We start from the raw sequence: 21,574 nt of genomic DNA, 5'->3' as shown, positions 1-21,574 counted from the left end.
AAGAGGAAGGATTGCTGCTGCTTTCATCATTGACGACACCATAGGATGAAAATCCAGTTATATTTATGATGACGTGCGTTTCTGTGATCCCATCTGGCTTGATAAACTCAATGCCCTCATCCGTCACATGGGCAACATACAAGGACTTGCCTCCACCCATGGAGAGGATCTCACAGTGTGGGAGGTGTAACCGACACACAGACCCCTGAGGACATTGGATGTCAAACAGTGGTCCTGCAGGCCTCTTGCCAAGATGGGCTTGAAGCCTTCGGTTCCAAGGGACTGTGCTGTAAGTCACATCTGTCCCTGCCTCCATCTTAAACACCAGGTCGGTCACGCTGCATTGGAACAGTCCTGCTTGGGTGCAGTGCAACCTGTAGCTTTCCTTGTTTTCTACAACAATGATGTCAGGTGTCATTTTCTGTGCTTTGTCCAGTAGTGTGACGTCATTCAAGCTGTGGGAGCGCTTTGCTCTGAAACCTGCCTTGTTCTCCATGCATGGACTTTGGCTCAGTGAGGTTAAGCTGTGAGAACGAGGCAGGGAGCTGGATTCTCTCATCTTCAAACCACTGAAGGATGAACTTAGATCAGTTTCATCTTGGAGCTCCAGTGAGGGATGTGGAGAGGACAGTGACTCTGTAACAGGATGGTCTGTGGTTGAGAGATCACAGGCAGTGTCACATGACATTTCTTCTGGGGGATGTTGGGAGGACGGTTGTGATCCGGATGAGGAAGGCAACATGGGAGGATGGGGAGACACTGGAGCCACAGAGGGTGGAACTATTCCCACTGGAGAATCTTGTGATGAGTGATACATTTCAAGCTTTCCTGTACATTTCTTGTATGGTCTTGAGATCCGTGAGCTCTGGAGACGTTTGGGAACAGCTTCCATCTCACCACACAAAAAAAGAGAAAATGGAAAATCTTATTAAATCATGGATAAAAATAGATATGAACCATATGAGACTGTTCTACAGCACCAAAAAAAATCACTCCATGCCGACTGACTGACACATGAAATGTCACGGCTAAGGAATTTAGGTACTGTAATAAGCTTCATACTAAACTCAGGGATTAAACTAAAGCAAAAACAAATCTCACAACTCAAAATGTTATTTAGGCCCAAGTCCTATTCTGTGAATTGTGAGATAGGAGAAAGTCATTTGTTCAAAGTGTTATGGAATATCAGCTACCATTTGGGTTTTATGGAAGATGCTTATAAACACAAATTTGTGGATGTAGTTTCAGGAACATTTACTTTTTTACACAATTCTAATTATTTTAGATGGGACTGTATATTATTAAACAATAACAATGAGTACCATTTCAAAGCGTCTCAGTAATGGGTCAATGAGGTCAAAGCGTGTGTCTCTCAGGAAGGGGGTTGTGTCCTTGAAGCAGTTGTTGAAGAGTCTGGAAAGACATTGAAGGATGAAATATTTTAATTCAACATCTGTGTATTAAACCATGTTGATGCCCACCCGAGGCCTTCTAAAACTTTTGTTCTAGACTATAACTCTTTAATTAATGTTGTTAAATATCTGATTTTAGTTCCTTGAACATTCTTTAGTTTTCAAGTATTCTGTCTCCTAATTATATTTTTGTTGATCATTGTAAATGAGGGCCTGCCCTCAATTGTCAGTGTTGTGTTCTACCTGTCACGTGGGTATACGGAGTATGCTGTGAAGCTGTAGTGTATTATTTTAAACATCTTGCACACACCTACACACACCTGTATACATGTGTACAAAAATCCCTGTACCTCATGGATTGAAGGCTTTCCAGTACACATGCCTTCAACATACATGACATAAGTAATGACTTTTTCTCCTACTTACTTAACCATGTATGTAACCATGACTGTCCACTCAAGACACTTGGTCAACTTTCACACATGAGATACTAAGGATACCTGAGCAATTAATGGTCAGGGAGATATCATTGCATAATGATAACCAGACATCAGTACATGTATGTTACATAATGGTCAGGCAAGACATCAGTACATGCAGGCTCTAAGGCCATGTATCAAATTTACCCTGACCATTGGTCTCATGCACTCTCATGCACAACCACCGAAGCCGCACACACCTGATAAGATGTGCACACGCCTATGACCACTTATCTCTGATATGTGCATGTGAACACACACTGTTGGTAGAACGTGGTATAAAAGCAAGGCCTGAGTACTGAAAACCTTGCGCTTGCATCCAGTCTTATCCACAGTTAGCCAGTTGACCGCACTTACCGCACTTTGTGTAATAAAACTATCTTGATTATTATACAAAGCCCGGTCCTTGTTATTGTCTCATCTCTTCAACCATTTTGTGGCAAACCTCAGGACTATTTACTTCAAAGCCATTTTTTTTAAAAAGAGTATGCCCTCGTGAACCTTTCAAAGTAGCGTATCTGATAGGCATTATGCATTAGCGTATGCACTGGCCACACAGATAGCCACGGATCATAGATTATAGTATGCCCTCAAAAAAAGTCTAGAACACACCACTGATTGTACTCCTGAGTTTAAATGTAGGTAACAAACAAACAAACAAACAATACGTTATTTGATTAATAATGTGTCCATTCTACTCACCGTACAGTTTGGATGGAGGTATTGATGGAGAGCAGCTGGACTAATCTGTCTGTTAGAGCATCAGTGAGATGATTGTGACTCAGACTACAACAACACAAGGAAGAGAAAAGACAAGGACAGATTAGTATCTTGTGGTCTCTCTCGCGCGCGCGCGCGCACGCACGCACGCACGCACGCACGCACGCACGCACGCACGCACGCACGCACGCACGCACGCACGCACGCACGCACGCACGCACGCACGCACGCACGCACGCACGCACGCACGCACGCACACACACACACACACACACACACACACACACACACACACACACACACACACACACACACACACACACACACACACACACACACACACACACACACACACACACACACACACACACACACACACACACACACACACACACACACACACTACTCACTCCAGGACGTGTGCTTTGTGCAGGTGAGGGATCAGAGTCTCTAGCAGCTGGTCAGTGAGTTGACAGTGACTGAGGTTCAGTTGTTTCAGTCCCTCAGAGTGTTTCAGAACCAGGGCCAAACCTCTGCAGGCCTTCTGGTCTAGTGTGGTCTCACTGAGGTCCAGCTCTCCACCCAGGGCTCCAGCCAGGGCTCTGGCCAGGGAACCTGCCAGGGCTCCACCCAGGGCTTCAACCAGGGCTACACTCAGGACTCCACGCAGGGCTCCACCCAGGGCTACACTCAGGGCTACACTCAGGGCTACACCCAGGGCTACACTCAGGGCTCCACGCAGGGCTACACCCAGGGCTACACTCAGGGCTACACCCAGGGCTACACCCAGGGCTCCACGCAGGGCTACACCCAGGGCTACACCCAGGGCTACACTCAGGGCTCCACCCAGGGCTACACCCAGGACTTCAACCAGGGCTACACTCAGGGCTACACTCAGGGCTACAACCAGGGCTACACTCAGGGCTACACCCAGGGCTACACTCAGGGCTACACCCAGGGCTACACCCAGGGCTCCACGCAGGGCTACACCCAGGGCTACACCCAGGGCTACACCCAGGGCTCCACCCAGGGCTACACCCAGGACTTCAACCAGGGCTACACTCAGGGCTACACTCAGGGCTACACTCAGGGCTACACCCCGGGCTCCACGCAGGGCTACACTCAGGGCTACACTCAGGGCTACACCCCGGGCTCCACGCAGGTCTACAAACAGGCCTACATGCAGGGCTACAAACAGGGCTACAAACAGGGCTACAAACAGGGCTTCACGCAGGGCTACAAACAGGGCTTCATTCAGGGATCCTGCCAAGGCTACACTCAGGGCTACAACCAGTGCTCCACCCAGGGCTCCTGCTTTCACTGTGTCCCTTCTACTGCGCTCAGAGAGCAGAGCTAGGAGCTTCAGAAGGAGGTATTTGCTGCATCTGGAGAAGAAATACAGAATGAAGTTAACGTACAGTTCCAAAGATAATTATGCAGGGGAAGGACAGACAGACAGACAGACAGACAGACAGACAGACAGACAGACAGACAGACAGACAGACAGACAGACAGACACACACACACACACACACACACACACACACACACACGTGTGCATTTAGAGTATTGCCAGTAGGATGCCTAAGGGCAAAAGGCGAGGTTGCACCATGGCCATCTGCCCAAAGGGTTTTGGTTCCCCTGACATCACAGTGAATCTATATTGGCATTCACAGATATGGGCTTAATATTGATGACATCAGGCAAATCCAAATTGGGAAAAAGAGACAAAAAAGCCTATAACTTGAGAATGCTCACTTTTCTCTTCATAACATCTTCTGAGATATGAACCAGGTGTCTATACCCTACATCACCAAATAGTCAGAATGTAATTTACCTAAAGAAATACTGAAATATAGTCCTTTAAACATACCTTACTTTAGGCGGAAATTGTACTTTCATGGTGAGGACCCCTTTACTTTCTCTCATTTACAAAAAAACAAACATACATTTATGTCAAATAAACAGTTACTGTTTTGTTTGTAACCCTCATTAGCAAGGCAGAGAGACACTACCTGCTGCCTCTTGTACAGAACGTTTGTTTCCAAGTTGCTTATTATTCTAACCTATAATGTTTACTGATACATATTTTATTGATTGTGCTCATTAAGTTTACAATGAGTAATACATAGTTTGGACGTCATCTTGCTCTATAATTAAAATCAGCTGTGTTTGGAGGAATGCTAGCAATGGGAATCAAACAGGTGAATGTAATCAAAGGTTCATTTATATGCAAGCGGACCTGTCTATGTCATCACGCAGCACATTTCTGTTCACAGGAAGTAATTAAGAATGTCCTATTTAGGGACCTTTAGTAAAATAAAAATACACAAACATTATTTATCTTCTATTTTTTTGGCATCTAGTGTTAGGAATGCCCATATGATTACCACGGATAAGCTCTAAAAGTGTGAAAAACTTATATTTCATTTCACTGGGTCTTTAAAGGAGTAGTTCACCCCCAAAATGATTTTTTTTTTCTATTGAAGACTAGAGTTGGAGACTAGAGTTCAATACTATTTTTAGGTTTTTGTCGCATTCCAACGACAAAAATGTGATAACAATAAATTTACCCCCATTGATTCCGGATGGTGACCCGTTTCGAAACAGGTCACCATCCGGAATCAATGGGGGTAAATTTACTCGAATCAAATTTTTGTCTTAGGAATGCGACAAAAAACTAAAAATATTATTGAACTCTAGTCTCCATGGCGTGACTAATCAATAGAAAAAAATCATTTTGGGGGTGAACTACTCCTTTAAGGCCCCCCACTATATGCCATCTCCAACAGATGGCATATAGCGACATTTGACAAAGGTGCTATATATCACCTTTCAATATTGGTGCTATATAGCACATATTGGTGCTAAGTGTATATAGCACCAAACAACGGTTCCCCTATGATTACAAGCCAAATAACCACTTTTGGTGCTATAGCACCCCACCTTGCTATGCTACAGCAGGCTGATAATGGCATCTCCCACACCAATGTTTTCCTAATATGCAAACTGCAGTGGTCCAGGGACTCACTCACCAGTGCAGGACCAGAATCTCAAAGATCCTCTTAACGTTTGATGCCAGAACAACTTGTAGTCAAGTTGGCTTGTAGTCACAGAGCACTGGGGTGTCCCTTCTTGAACACCAGGACAATGCAGGAGGGTCAGAGTTGGAGCACCTTACTCAACCTCTGAAAGAAGTTGGAGATATGCTGGAACGCTGCTGCCAACTGCTCAGTGCAACACCTTGAGCACCCAGGGGTTGCTGTTGTCTGGACCCTGCCTTGTTGATGCTGATATTGTGAAGGGCAGCCATAGCTGAATGGGTATTGGAATCTGGGTTCTGGGAATCGTAAGGTTGCTGGTTCGACCCTCAACTCACGCAGTCTATGTGTTACTATAGTAGCCTCGGAAACCCAGACTTTTATTTTGGCGATAGGAAGAAAAAATAAAACTGTATTGACATTGGGACTGCAGGACCAGTCTCTCAAATCTCCTCAGTGATAATGACAGGTGGTGGTGTTGATATCACTGGTGTAGTCCAGATATCACTGAAACCCATCTTACCCCAATTAGCCAAAGGGGGGCGCTATATCATTTTGAGCAGTTTGTAAAACGCTTAAACCTGTTTTTGTACTGAGATTTTTTAGCAATTTGCATGAAACATTCTAAGTGCACAGAAAAAAATTATAATAATAAATATAGCTGCAAGCAGCGTTAAAGTGGCCAAAAAGGCCAAATCATGAACACAGCCTGCGATGCGCGTGACATTTTGCAAGCACTAGGTCAAGGAACAGATGCCACCCTTCTCAAATTGGCTTGTTAGAGCGCCATCAGCGGGTCAAATTTTGACACATTTTTGGAACAAAATGCCTCAAATCACGCAAGCAGCGTCTGATTGCCGTGAAAGGCCCAAGAACACTTGGCACCCTTTTCACATTGGCCTATTATAGCGACACCAGGAGGCAAAAAAAAAACGACCTGATCTGCTGGAGACCTGTTCTTGGAAGAACACTGCTTCTAGTTTTTCTTTGATTTCTTTTCCCACTTTTCTTGCTTTTGCTGCTTTTTTCTGCTGCATTTTTCCTTTCCTACTTGTTCCTGGCTTGGCCACTTTATTGCTATCTATCATATAATTAGAGAAGTCAGTGTGTATAATTAGAGAAGTCAGTAGTAGGTCAGTATGTCACACAATGCATTTCCACGTTTATCTATTCACTCGCTTCAGCAACTGATCCGAACTTTCACATGGCATTGGCCATTAACATTATACAGACGGTGACGGAGCCCGAATTTCATTTTTCCCAAATTCAAGCTATTTATTAGCGTTTCTTCACCACTTCTGTTCAACTCCACAGCCTGCACCCAAAAAACTGATTCAACCCCCCTATAAATGTGACACATATAAATTATGTTTGCTTTATTTAATTACTTCACTTCAAGGCATAAGCATATACATTTAATTGATATAACTCAAATATTATTAATAGTGCCAGATGTGATACATTTACATTATGTTGGCTTTATTTAAATGTATTTAATTATAATATATGCAAATGTATTGAATTGATGTAACTGAACAAATATTAATCGTGCTTACCTTAAATATATACATTTACAATATATGCATTTTTATTAAATTGTTCCAACTCAAATGTAATTAATAGTGCTTATACAAAATCTATTCATTTAACATTATGCATTTATATTACATTCATGTAACTCAAATCTTAGTAATGGAATTTAAAAACACATTGAAAATGAGTTCCAATGAAAACTCCCAGAGTCCCATAAACCACGCCTCTCACCAATTTTATTGAGTAGTTTTTAAGGCTGAAATCATTCTGAGAATATTGTTTGAATCCAACTCAATTTTATTAAGTACATTTTACAGATCTGAGAAGTGACTCCAGCCCTTTCCCTTGATTGGTCAAATAAGTTGGTCACATGTTATGCAAAGCATGCTGGGAACAGCATTTTTCGAGGTTTTCAGGGAAATGTTTAAGCTTTCGGGAGCTAAAAATGCTAAATGTATCATATCAATGTGTCTGCCTTGGCAAGATGACTGTCATATGTCAGAATTTGATTTGTCAGTATTTGAGCCTTAACCCTAACCCTAACTGCTAGGCTGCTAGTTTAAGCTTGAGCTCCCTCCCCATGCTAGGCTAAAAGAGAAGAACTCATGGTAACTTTGAGGTTATTGCGTTGGTTTTCTCTTAAATGTTCTGATTATTCAATAATCACTGCTATTGCATATATCCATTATGCATCTGTATGTTGATATTGTAAAACTTGAAACAAATCATCCAGAAGAAAACCTGAAACCGAACTCTTCTTATGTAAATGTAAAAGTATTTTATTTATCTTAGCTTAATTCCATAAAAATGAGTTGAACCAACACATTTACGTTAACATTTGTTTGAGTTGGACAAACGTAAATTAATTAAGTTCATATAATTAACTTGGCTTAAGTTAATGAAAATGAGTTGGACTAATTGAACAACATGCATTGCATTGAATGTAGATTTGACTTGGGACTACATATATCCCATATATAAATTTACTCATATAAAATGGGTGGAAAAGTTTCACACATTTAAAATGTGTTCAACTGAGAGATTATTTTTTTGGGTGTGTTGTCAGGGTTACGGTCCGTTCCTCCAGGCCATGGGATCTGTAGCCCCACACACACACACACACACACCCCTCTCTCACAGTTAGGAATGTGCATGGTCTCTCTCTCTATATCTCTCTCTCTCTCTCTCTCTCTCTCTCTCTCTCTCTCTCTCTCTCTCTCTCTCTCTCTCTCTCTCGTGGGTTGCAGGCATGCACGGGTCATGCATTCACCTGGTGTGTTTGATGTGTGTCTCATCTTCCAATGCGTATGGAAAAACTATGTGGAGCAAGCGCATACATCCCCATACTTCTATTCAGCCAATTTTGCTGTTAAATTATTTGTATCCATTCACTCCTCCATGGGCTGCTCCTTACATTATGATGCTCCCACATATTCTCACGCACGCACCAGTTACAGTAACTTTCCCCACAACCCACACTTGTGGTAGAAATATTTATAGTGTAACAAATATGTGTAGTCTAAATCTCTCACAAGGCTACTCATTTAGATGTACCTGCAGCTGTCAATCTAACAGCTGAGTTCTCTCCCCCATCTATGCTTACTTCACTCTGTCAGCATAATCTGTACTGTGTGTAACTATTTCTATGTTGCTTTATCTTTAGAACATAACCTTATAAGACCATGTTAACATGTTAGAATAGCATCTTGGACTATAAGAGCTGTATGATAATGGTGCAGGAGAGGCTTGTGCCCAGAGGGGCTGACAGGAGAGGCCAGGAGGCCTTCTCCTCTGATCCTGTGAATACTGTCACTCTGTTCAACTATTTGCCTCTTTGGAATAAATCTTTGTCAACTCTTCAAATCCTTCATCCTTGTGGAACATTAATTCATTTCTATCATATTTGGCGCCCGAACAGGGACCAATATTTCATCTTTACCATAGATGGATACTTGGTCAAAAGAACTCTGGGGTGAAGGAATTTTTTGAAAAGGAGATTTTTGAAAGCAGACCTAAAGCAGGTCCACCACCATGGAGAACAAAGAGGAGACCACTACAGAAGCAACTTGCAATCTATGCAAAATCAACAAGAACTGACTTTCAAGCAGATCTACAAGGTCGAGACCTCACAGATTAACAATAATCTTGTGATGACTGCAGCCTGTGCATGGTGACAAGGAGGGCAGATTGCTATTCACCAACATGGAGAGCAAGTCGGGCACCAAGAAACAACACAGGTTGACAGTGGAGGTGACAGAATCGACACCACGTCGAACAACAACAGACTTTTGCCACAGCAGGAGAACTAGCCACAGAGACACATGCTGGCACGTCAGAGAGCCACTGAACTGGACCCCACCAGCCCAGTGGAGATCACTGAAGCAGAGACATTAACCGCCACATGCCATAAGCCAAATGAAGATGGGAGGAATGGAGAGAAGCCATGAAGACTACAACAACTATGTGTTTGATATTAAGCTGAGTAATTTATATAGGAGAAATTAGGACCACAATTAAGTTCTCTTTTAGACAAAATTATTAGGCATCTAACAAGTCCTATAGATTTGCCTTCTGACGTCAGACGGAGTTACGCAGCAGATGTAAGACGTCATGGGACTTGTTCCTTTTATCCCTGTCATGAATAAGAGCATAATTGTTGGAAAATGTTTCACCTGAGAAATTCAGGTTAAACAGAATATTAGCTAAAAGTTGATATCTAAAATATGAGTCAACAAGGCATTTGCCACTAATCAGACGGGAGTGCATGCAGGCTCTTGATTTTGTAAAACAGAGTTTCAAAGTACAAACATATAGATTCACATTTACTAAATTCTAGAAATGTTTCTGTTGAAAACACTTGTACGTGAGGACTAAATTCCATGTGGCAAGATTCCATGTAGCGAATTGCACTAAACACACTTGCACGTGAGGACTAAATTCCATGTGGCAAGAACATTATTGCAATTCCACGTGATGCTATGTTTAATTCAGACAACCCTTAAGAACGAGAGAAACCTCTCAAACCCAAACAAGCAGATCTACTATTCTGTAAGGCATACATGGGCAACTGGCGGCCCGGGGGCCACATGCGGCCCCCACCTTCACTTAATGCGGCCCTCTGGTTAATATCAGAATACTGATATATTATTGCTTTCAGCTGTTACAATTCCAAACGTGCAAACATGACCCGCTTTAATTACTTCAGTCTATATTAGTAGCCTGGTATAGTAGTATTAAAATGAATTTTTTTATGTCCAAAGTATTTGTATTTAAGTTCATAAAGTTAACATGAGTATAACTAAATGCATTTGACATTAAATCAACATGTTACATTTCAGTATTCCAATTAAAAAATAACTAAAAATAATTCAGGATTCCAATTCAAAAGAAGCAAAAATAGCCGATCTACAAGCTCAAAACGTGTCGCAGCGTGATGCGTTTTGAGCTTGTAGATCTGCTATTTTTGCTTCTTTTGTATGAAATATAATAGAATGACAAAGTACGACATAGGAATATACATTGTGGCCCTCTGGAGTGAGTGTGGAAATATAGTGGCCCTCTCCATCATTAAAGTTGCCCACCTCTGCTGTAAGGTATAGCTCAACATGTACTGTAATTGTCTGAAATGTCTATTGATTTGGCACTCTATAAATATCCTGTTGTATGTAAATTAATAGATTATTCATTCACAAAACAAAAGGATGGAATGTGGTAGAAATATTTATAGTGTAACAAATATGTGTATGTAATCTCTCACAAGGCTACTCATTTAGATGTACCTGCAGCTGTCAATCTAACAGCTGAGTTCTCTCCCCCATCTATGCTTACTTCACTCTGTCAGCATAATCTGTACTGCATGTAACTATTTCTATGTTGCTTTATCTTTAGAACATAACCTTATAAGACCATGTTAACATGTTAGAATAGCATCTTGGACTATAAGAGCTGTATGATAATGGTGCAGGAGAGGCTTGTGCCCAGAGGGGCTGACAGGAGAGGCCAGGAGGCCTTCTCCTCTGATCCTGTGAATACTGTCACTCTGTTCAACTATTTGCCTTTTTGGAATAAATCTTTGTCAACTCTTCAAATCCTTCATCCTTGTGGAACATTAATTCATTTCTATCATACACTCTGCACATATTTTGGAGCACATATCTTTGAACAGGTAAGGTCTAGTTTATTGCTATTTATTGCTATTTTTTTATTTTGATTTAATTGTCCATACCGTTAGGTTCATGTAATAAAACTGCTTGTCTGCATTATAGTTCGATTACCATTTTACGTCAGTAACGTCAAAGAGAGCACTGTCTGCGATCTTGATATTTTGTACTTTTATAGACATTATTTTTTGGCTTGAAGCGAGCCCACGATTGTTTTGAAGGAACGATATTTTCTAGTTTGGAATTTGAGAACCGTTACCCGAGCAGCCCCAAGACATTATGGATCCGATCCGAACGGCCCCTTGTTATTAGAAAATTTTGATCCGATACCTGGGCAGAGATGTGGGAACCGGAGCCGAGATCCAAAATGACCGAATGTCAACGTTATTATGAAGAGGTGTAAATATTATTTGTTTCTTACCGTTGCATGTTTCTGCTCGCCCCTGGACATCAATGTATTTCCCAGTCAATAATGCGGACAGGAACAATAAATCCTTGTTTTCTTTAGATGTGTAATCTTTCTTCTTAGCCATTGTTAATGATAATTCACTGTTAATTTATGTCGCAGCAGATCATATGGTTTTGTTTATTATTAAAAGCAGTGCCAACATAGTCCCGGACAAGTCACGTGACGCAGCAAGGCAGCCAATAGCACTGACCAGAGGAGAACAAAGGGGGGTGCGGGGGTGATTGACAGATAACAGCCAATCGCCAGGGCCATTCGGGTATCATGGAACCGTTGTTCTCATCGGGTATCATGGAACCGCTGTTCTCATGGTCAAAATGGGAACCGGCGCAGACCATAGTGGCACCGAACTGGCACCGAGATCACTGCTCGAAAATGGACCTGGCTCGGACCGGGTCGGATCCCGGGTAATTTCAGATCTCGGACCTACCCGAAGATCTCTAGGGCAGGGGTATGTCTAAAGAAATCTTATTTGAAATAAATAGGTATTAGATATTGGCATACAATCAATGGATATTGTTAAATAGCATGCAGGCAATGCAGTAACAGCTTGTGTGACATAAATGAAGCTTCAGCGTTAGTTTGTGCAGGACACGTGAGTCTCCCCCAACTCAGCTGTAATCAGCTGTCATCCTTTCCTACTCCTCATTCACAGATCTGCTATGTATATATTCATTACATCACTCTGTCTAATCCAATCAGAGCTCTCGCTCAGTAAGGGAGGCTCCTTTAAATACGGCTTGAATTCTCTATAGCTGCTCGTCTTTCATCCGAAGCTTCGGATCTGCTGCTGCTTAGCTACCTCCTCCACCCCAGCCTCCACTTTTTTGATCAGAGTCTGGTATAGGCTCAAATACTTTGAATTTTATGTCTACTGATTCGTCAATGTACTGCTATTGTACTACTATTGTATCCCTGTGAGGGTTTTGCTTAGCGTCCCCTGATTTTGTGTAGCAAGCTGCTTGAAAAAAATTAAATAAAAAAATCTCCGAACGCTGAGCCCTTTAACGCCAAGATTAACTGCATTCCATTTATGCAATAAATGGTTAAATCTACTTTGACATGGGTGTTCCTCACTAAAATGTACTGTATGTTTTTCTTGTAAATTAGATAAAGTAAAGGAGTTTAAAGGACTATATGTCAGTATTTCTTTGAGTAAAATACATTCTGACATCCTTTGATGATGTAGGGTAGACACCTGGTTCATACCTCAGCAAATTTGATGAAGAAAAGAGTGAGCATTCTCAAGTTAAAGGATTTTTTGTCACCTTTGCCCTATTCGGATTTGCCTATTTCAGAGATTGGGGTAAGTGTAAAGAATAGCCCAAAAAACTAATTTCCCCCCAAAATAGAATTTCGCAACAATCCATTTCATTAATGGGAGACACTAAAGATAAGGAAAAAACATGGTTGCGTCTGGTTCTACCCCGGGTAGGGGTATCTTACATTCTGAGGGCCTGATAGAGGATGCTGCTAGACTATGGCATCACAGGGATCTCCATATATGGCAATAAAAGGGATTTGGTTCCCATGACATCACAGTGATGTCAAAGCGTGAGAGTCAATCAACAAAACAGACAAACATTACTTATACAGACAGACAGAAAGACAGACAGACAGACAGACACACAGACACACAGACACACAGACACACAGACACACAGACACACAGACAGACGGATATGGTCAAGCCGGTTCTGATAGTAAACTGTGACCCTGCAAATTAAATAATCAACAATCAATACGTAATTAATTAGATTGGATACTGGATAATCATACCTCATTATTTTTAGAAAATCTGGATGGCTTTTATATGTCCACAAATATGAAATGAAAGGAAACACATTAACCTGAGTTGTGAGATGTAGGGTAGACACTGAAGGAAGATCCTCACTGCACTCTCTTCATCTGACCAGCCTATCAGCTCTACTGGTTTCTTCTCTGGTTGGAGTTTCAAGGCCTCTAGGAGGTCAGAGACCTTTCTCTCTGAGAGGTCTATCTTCCAGACTGCAGGAGATGGTTGGTAAAGTGGCTTCATGTTTATATTATAAATTATTGACAATGGCTTTGTATTTTTGAGCGGTGCTACTGGAAGGATCTAAGCTCCAACAACAACTGCAACAACAGACAACTGCTTTGTCTGGTCTCTGAATCATGGCCTACATCTGGCCTACATCTTGGCACAAAGCGCTAAAATTATTTTATACGCCCAGGATCACATTGGCCAAGCTTTGACAAATTAAATAGCACCACCATAGCTCACTTCACACTAGATGTGTTTTTTTAGTGTGGTTGCCCAGTTCTAGTGTAGCTTTATATTTATTTATTATAGATAAACAATACATACTATAAATAGGAAAATGCAAAAAGTCCATTGAGTTCAATGGAGGAGTGGTGCTAGCTCCAGGATTGGTTGAGCTTTACATGACAATTTGGCTACCAAGACAATAAATAAACAGGCAGGGAAACACATTGTAGTTCTAGGGAAACTTAGACTGGGTAGCCGTTTATAGACGTTTATAGACTGTTTATTGACTCCTATAGGGTATAGTGAATCAATGGGAGTGGGAATCAGTAGGGAATCAATAGGTGGAGCTTCACATGACAGTTAGCTTACTGTAGAATATAGTCAGCAACCACACTTGTAATTTCAAATTGCATCTTTCTAGTTTATTAATACTCTCACAACAAGTCTACAGTATGTTTACGTTCTGATTCTGAATGCAGATCAGTGTTAAATACTGTATGTATTAGCTAATGTTTAATTTACACAGTACCTTTAGAATGGATGCGTTCCACATCATCTATGAAGAAAAAGCAGCTGATCCAATGGTGAAGGTTGAAACTGCTCTTCCGAGAGGAGGTGGAGGCTGCTTCTTCTGATACTGGTGTCTTAAAGAAGGTCCTCTTCTCCTCTCCTCTGGTTACTTTGTGAATGACCTTCAGTAATTCATAGCAAGCTGTCTCCCCTTTGTTTGTGACCAAGTCCAGTAATGTTCTTGTCTTGTCAAAGTCATCTTTCTCTGAGTTTATTTTACTGACCTCCTCCTCAGTGAACACTGCTCTCTCATACAGATTATTCACAATAACAGAAACATTCTGTAATCCTCCATTCTCCAGGTGTGTTCTGGCGTTGTTGATGTATTCCACAGCTGACTGACTTCTAGACGCCATGTTGTCACTTTATTCTCAAACATTCAGTGTAACAGGACTTGTGCTGCTTGATGGTCCAGGATCTCTGTTTATTTATGTCTCTGACATGAATGAAAGACATTTTTTAAGATGTTTTAATATTTGTGCTGCTTCCATTCCTCTATGCAGAGGGAGTCAGACAAGAGGTGCTGAGCTCAGTAACATCTGGGTTAAAGCAACAATATTATACATGATATTGTTCACCTCCTATGTACATAGAAACTGCAACAGTTTACAAACACTATGAAACCAGTAAAGGCCTTATCATAGTACAGCCTGCGGTGATAAGCTATCACTGCGGTGTAGTTTTCTAGCTATCACCTAGGCTTTGTTATACATTTTTGACAGCACAATCATCAGTGTATTTTGGATTCATGTCAATTTGTGTAATCAGATATTTAACCACTTGAACCGTCAATTCTTAATAAACTTGACCTTTCACTCTGTACTTAGTCTGCTTTTTTCCCCTCTACACCAAAGATCTTTGCCAAAACGTTAGGGTTCAAGTGGTTAATATAAAAAAGGAGAAAAAAGGTTTCTATCACACAAAGATTTGAAGGACCCCCTGTAGTGACTCTGGGGTCCCGGACCCCCTGTTGAAGACCCCTGGTGTAGACCTAATCAGACTGGTATTAACTATTGTCACATATTATTTGTATAATTATACAAAATACTGTAGGCCTACACATACAGTATAAATCATTCTGGTACACTAGCAGGAACCTGAGTTCATAATCTAGAAAAGATCATAATCTAGAAAAGAAAAAAAAATAAACAATGCCAAAGACATGTGTCTTCATTAAATATAACATGGTTCAAATGGAGTTTGAATTTATATGATCATGGGAAGTCTGATCAAATGAATATCAAATAGGACGATCTGAAATATTAAAACAAGCAACTGTCTGGAGTTAAAATGACCCAGAAGTATTTTAAATCATTCGTAAAGCAAACAGTGAGGATTGTTATACTGTAACAGATTATCAGTCATTGTATTGTACAGTAATCCTACCTCACACTGTACAGTCACTGCATGTCTGATGCTCTGTTGCCTCCTAGCCTGTATTCAGCTCTCAGCAGCAGACTCTCCCTACACAAGTTGTAGCACACACGCGCACCCACGCACGCACACGCACACGCGCACACACACACACACACACACACACACACACACACACACACACACACACACACACACACACACAACACGACACACACAACACGACACGACACACACAACACGACACACCAATAAGATGTCTTAATTGTCTTAATATTATGTGAGAATATGATATAAGTAACAGAAAATAAACACCAAATCCAAATGAACCTGAGGACAAACTCAACAATATGTAACTGTAACAAAAAGACAAACTCTAGGCCTGCTGAATAAGACGGTTCATCTCACAACTAAACTAGTAACTGCAGTAAAGTGAGTCAGCCACCAATTGTTACCGTTCTCAAAGTATGCATAAGTTCAGTAGATGTTATTATAGTGTTAAGTGTATAGTATAAGTGTTTAAGATCTAGAAAACAAATTTCCTACCAATGTGATGTGATGTCCTTATAACAGCTTGTCGGTGGGATGTGAATACATTCAATCTCACATGTGACTACATGTGACTACATCGAAACTAAAAACATGAGGGAACTTCCTCAGAAAGTAGGCTGAGCTAAATAAAGCATATTTCACAATATTATGCATGTTATTGTTCCACTCTTATGCTGTAGATGTACATTGACACCACAACAGTTTACAAATAATATGAAATAATGTATGAGGACATAGGCACGACACACCAATAAGATGTCTTAATTGTCTTAATATTATGTGAGAATATTACATAAGTAACAGAAAATAAACACCAAATGAACCTGAGGTCAAACTCAACAATATGTAACTGTAACAAAAAGACACAACAAGCAATAATAATAATATAGGCCCCACGCCTTGGAGAGTTGTTTGTCACAGTACATTTATTCTCTGCATTTTACCCATCCTATAACGACTAGGAGCAGCAGAGCATGGCACTCAGGGAGCAGTTAGGGGTTAAGAGTCTTGCTCAGGGACACATCGACACATTGGTGCCTGACCGGGAATCGTACCTGTGACTACCAGGAGCTCTGGCTCCCCAGGCAGCTCCCCTGCACCACTCAGCTACTAACAGCCACCCCGCTCTAGGCCTACTGAATAATGGTAATGGAACTAAACTAGTAACTGCAGTAAAGTGAGCTGCCAGCCACCAACTGTCACCGTTCTCAAAGTATGCATAAGTTCAGTAGATCAGTGTTTCTCAACCACTGTGCCTGGGGACCTTTGGTGTACCCCTGAGAAGGGTCAAGTGTGCCCCTTGAAACTGCTCGAAAGCCAGTATTGTATTTATCATTTTAAAAATGATTTAAACTAGTGAAAACAGCCGATCTACAAGCACACAACGCCTCGCACAGCGCGGCGTTGTGTGCTTGTAGATCTGCTGTTTTCACTGCTGTTGTGCGACAGTCTTGTATGATGAAGCAGGGCTTTACTCTGCGAAGAAACGTACACATTTGAAACTTGGAGATACAAGGTTTCTTCCCGACAGTGACGATATTTACACCTCCGTATTATGTTGGTGTGCCCATGGATTCTTGGGACATGAAAAGTGTGCCCATGCAGAAAAAAGGTTGAGAAACACTGCAGTAGATGTTATTATAGAGATCCAAGTGTTTGAAATCTAGAAAACAAATTGAAATCTATAAAATGTGCATTTCCTACCTGTTTAATGTCCTTATAACAGCTTGTCGGTGTGATATGAAAGCATTCAGTCTGACATGTGACCGAACAACATCGAAACTAAAAACATGAGTGGCAACTTCCTCAGAAAGTAGGCTGAGCCTAACTAAAGCACATTTCACAATATTATGCATGTTATTGTTCCACTCGTATGCTGTAGATGTACATGGACACCACAACAGTTTACAAATGATATGAAATAATTTAATAGAACATAGGCCTACCAGACATGAACAAAAGCAAGACATCATCCAGATTAACACTTATAGCACTTCAACTCCTACACAAACAATATTAAACCAACAGGTATTATTAAATCAATATAACTTATTAGTTAATAGTTCTTCAGTCAGCTTGGAGTAAAAAACAACAGCATAAAAACTACATTGACTACATTGTATATGATTAGACATTCTAATTCCAAAACACCATCTGTCCATGGATGAAACCATTACAGGGAGCTGGGTATTCATTGCATTCAGCATAATATCAATTGTATCTGTACAAAGATCATTCGCAAAACTGTGATTTAAAGTTATACTATGTAACTTTTTTTTATAAAACATATCTTAAAATTGTCCTAACTATTAAAACGCTAAAGTTTTAGAACCCCCACTCCGTTAATTTCAGCCCCAAAAACCTTTTCTTTATGTTTTCTACTTAGCCGTGACAGGGGCGGGATTTCGCGGCAAAATGACGTCATCTGCAGTATCCGTATACGTTTTGTATACATTGGCCAATCACATTGCGGATCATACACAATGATACACTACCGGCCAATCACAGTGCATCTTGCGTCTCTTCAGGAAATAGCTTGCTTCAGGCTTCAACAGCTTTGTTTACGCTGGTCTAGGAGTCTAGCCTGTAACTCCCCAACGCCGGTCCGCAGAGGGACACGAGAGACCTCTACGGATGCGTGGCGAGGCGGGCGAGGCGGACGCGGGGGTCTGAAGGCCTGGTCCGCGGTGAAAAACGGACGGAAAAAGCAGACGCGACCGCAGTTTGCTGACCACTAGTTGAGCAACTTACACAGTATGGCTTTAATAGTAATAGTCAGTGTCAATTATCTGACTCTTACAAGGCTCTTGTGCTGTAACTCTTGATACATAGCCTGGTTGCTTATTTCTCTCACAAAATCTGGCAACACTAAACCCAGTAGCAGTGTCTATGTCAGAGGTGACAGGCATTCTGGGAAATGGAGGCGGTACAATGAAGCATATGAATTGAATCTGACTTTAGATTGATTCTTTGTTTTGTTTGTATGTCATGACTACTATCTGGGAACCCATCGTCAAAGAAAAGGAAAAACAGCGCCCTCTCTGAAGAACAGATGAAGTGCTGCACAGAGTTGCACAGCACTTCATCTGTTCCTGAGAGATTAGTATGAATATTATGAATATTAATTAATTGTCCACCAGGCCGAAGGCATGGGGAGACTATGGCTATGTTTTGCACCCCACCTGTGCGTCATGTCTGTTACCAGCTAATCTCGGGCGCTGTTGGCCCGGTCGCTGCCAAACTGTGTTTGCACACACACTCCCTGGGTGCCAATTCAGAACCTCTGCCCTACATTTTTCACATGGGCCTGTTCTAGCGCCACCAGCAGGCCAATTTTATGCAAAACCAATTTTTGTGTTCACACCACACAAATCGGTAGACAGTATCTGTGCAGTCATGTGATTGACATGGATGTGAAACCTCCTGTACAGTTATACTGTACATTCAGGGGACTTCTCAGTGATAACCTGCAGTACCTTTATCTAGCAGTAGGGGCGCTGGTTCCCACGGCCCATCCTCCTCCCTCAACGCTATTCAACATGAGGCCCGCGGGCCGCTTGCGGCCCCTGCAGCATGTCTATGCGGCCCGACATGGTCATACCAATACAAATGGCACCCATTTAAACAAACCAACATAAGGTTTAAGTGTATAGAGGATATCTGCACATTTCTGACAATTTAAGGACTTTTTAATAGGCTTACTTCTAAAATGACAAATTAAACATTTGCCAAATTGTCAAATGTTAGAGGCAGAAATTGTGAAAATAGCAGATCAACATGCTCACAAAGCCTGTAGAGCATGTAGATCTGCTATTTTCACAATAGATCCGTGTTATACAAAATGTAACTCTTAGTGCTCATCAGGGTCAGGGGTCCAAGTTAAAATATGATTATTTGGGGGCTCGCGGCCTGAAAAAGTTGAGAACCACGCAAGGCACTGATGTAGTTAGAGGCTGCAAACCGGTTACCCCCCGCCCCTTTTACTTCAGTATTTCCAATACTTTTACTTATTTACTCCACAACATCTCAGAACCAAATATTGTACTTTTACTCCAATACGATATTTTGAAAACTCTATTTAGGCCAATACTAGTTACTTTGCAGATACCAATACTAGTTACTTTGTTTCGAAACGGGTCCCCATCCGGAATCAATGGGGGTAAATTTACTCAAATCAAATTTTTGTCTTAGGAATGTGACAAAAACCAAAAAATATTATTTATTATATATTTATTATATTATTTATTATATATTATTTTACTCTGCTCTCCATGGCATGACTAATCAATAGGGGGAAAAAAAGTCATTTTGGGGGTGAACTACTCCTTTAAGCCCTGTTTTATACCAAGGCTGTTTGAAAATAGCCAAAGTAGATCAGCTAGTTTCAAACATGTTGTACTTTTGGTACTTTAATTACATTCTGATTCCAATACTTTTGTTCTTTTACTCAAGTAGCCTACATTTTGAAATCCTGGACTTTTACTTGTAACAGAGTATTTCTACATTGCAGTATTGATACTTTTACTTTAAAAAAAACATCACTGCTTTTAGTTGACCGTGTACCAGTGAACTGTAATGTCATGAAACTGTACCCTTTCCTATGCAAACTACTCCTCTTCAATCATTCAAAACAATGTAAAATGGATGTAGCCCCCTCTAGTGGATTAGATAAGTCATGAACAAAGCTCCCATGGTCATCTATTCAGCCTGCAGACCTGTTATAGGGCCAATATAATAGCTCTACTGTACCTACCTTTATATGTAATCTGTGCTGTCAGGTTATTTAGAGCTACTGTACAACCTTCAACTCTGTTAAGAAAATTTGCACTGTGATTACATTTAGACATGCACTGTTTACTGTAGGATGTTTAAACTCTACTGTATGATAAACATTCACATCTAGTGATGAACAGTGAGAATGATTAAGTGTTAAAACAAGACAGATCCAACTTAGGTTTCCTGTGTAAATAAGCCGAATAGCTTATTAGGATCTCCTTTTAGTTGACCTTGTACCAGTGTCATGGAACTGTACCTTTTGCTATGCAAAATTCAAATTAAGTCATCAATCAATCAATCAATCAATCAATCAATCAATCAAAACGTTCATTCACACATGACAAACTACAGCAGCCTAACAGCCTTCCCCAAGATGAATATCTATATTAGTATTAATATTATTTGCCTCTTTTTAATGTGCTTATTTTTAAATGTGACAAGCACCATGAGTAGGCTATGCCTATAAATACAATAAAACTGATTCTGACTTCATTCACCTGGAGTCCATATTTTAGGCATGTAATATGAATAGGCTAGTCAAACAAAAACAAAAAAGCGAATGAATGAAAACTGACAATTTTACACAAAGAATGGCACATCATATAGAAAGACAATAACATTAAATGAAAGGTAATTCTTTATGAAATGTAAGGTCGTATTTATTAGATAAATATAACACAACCATACCGTAATCAACATTTCTGTGTAGAGACAAGGGGAGGAAAAATACAAATCAACAAAACT

Source organism: Nannobrachium achirus, assembly GCF_963921795.1.
Source record: "Nannobrachium achirus genome assembly, chromosome: 23".
NCBI classification, from domain to species: Eukaryota; Metazoa; Chordata; class Actinopteri; order Myctophiformes; family Myctophidae; genus Nannobrachium; species Nannobrachium achirus.
Note: the sequence above shows the minus strand (reverse complement) of the source record.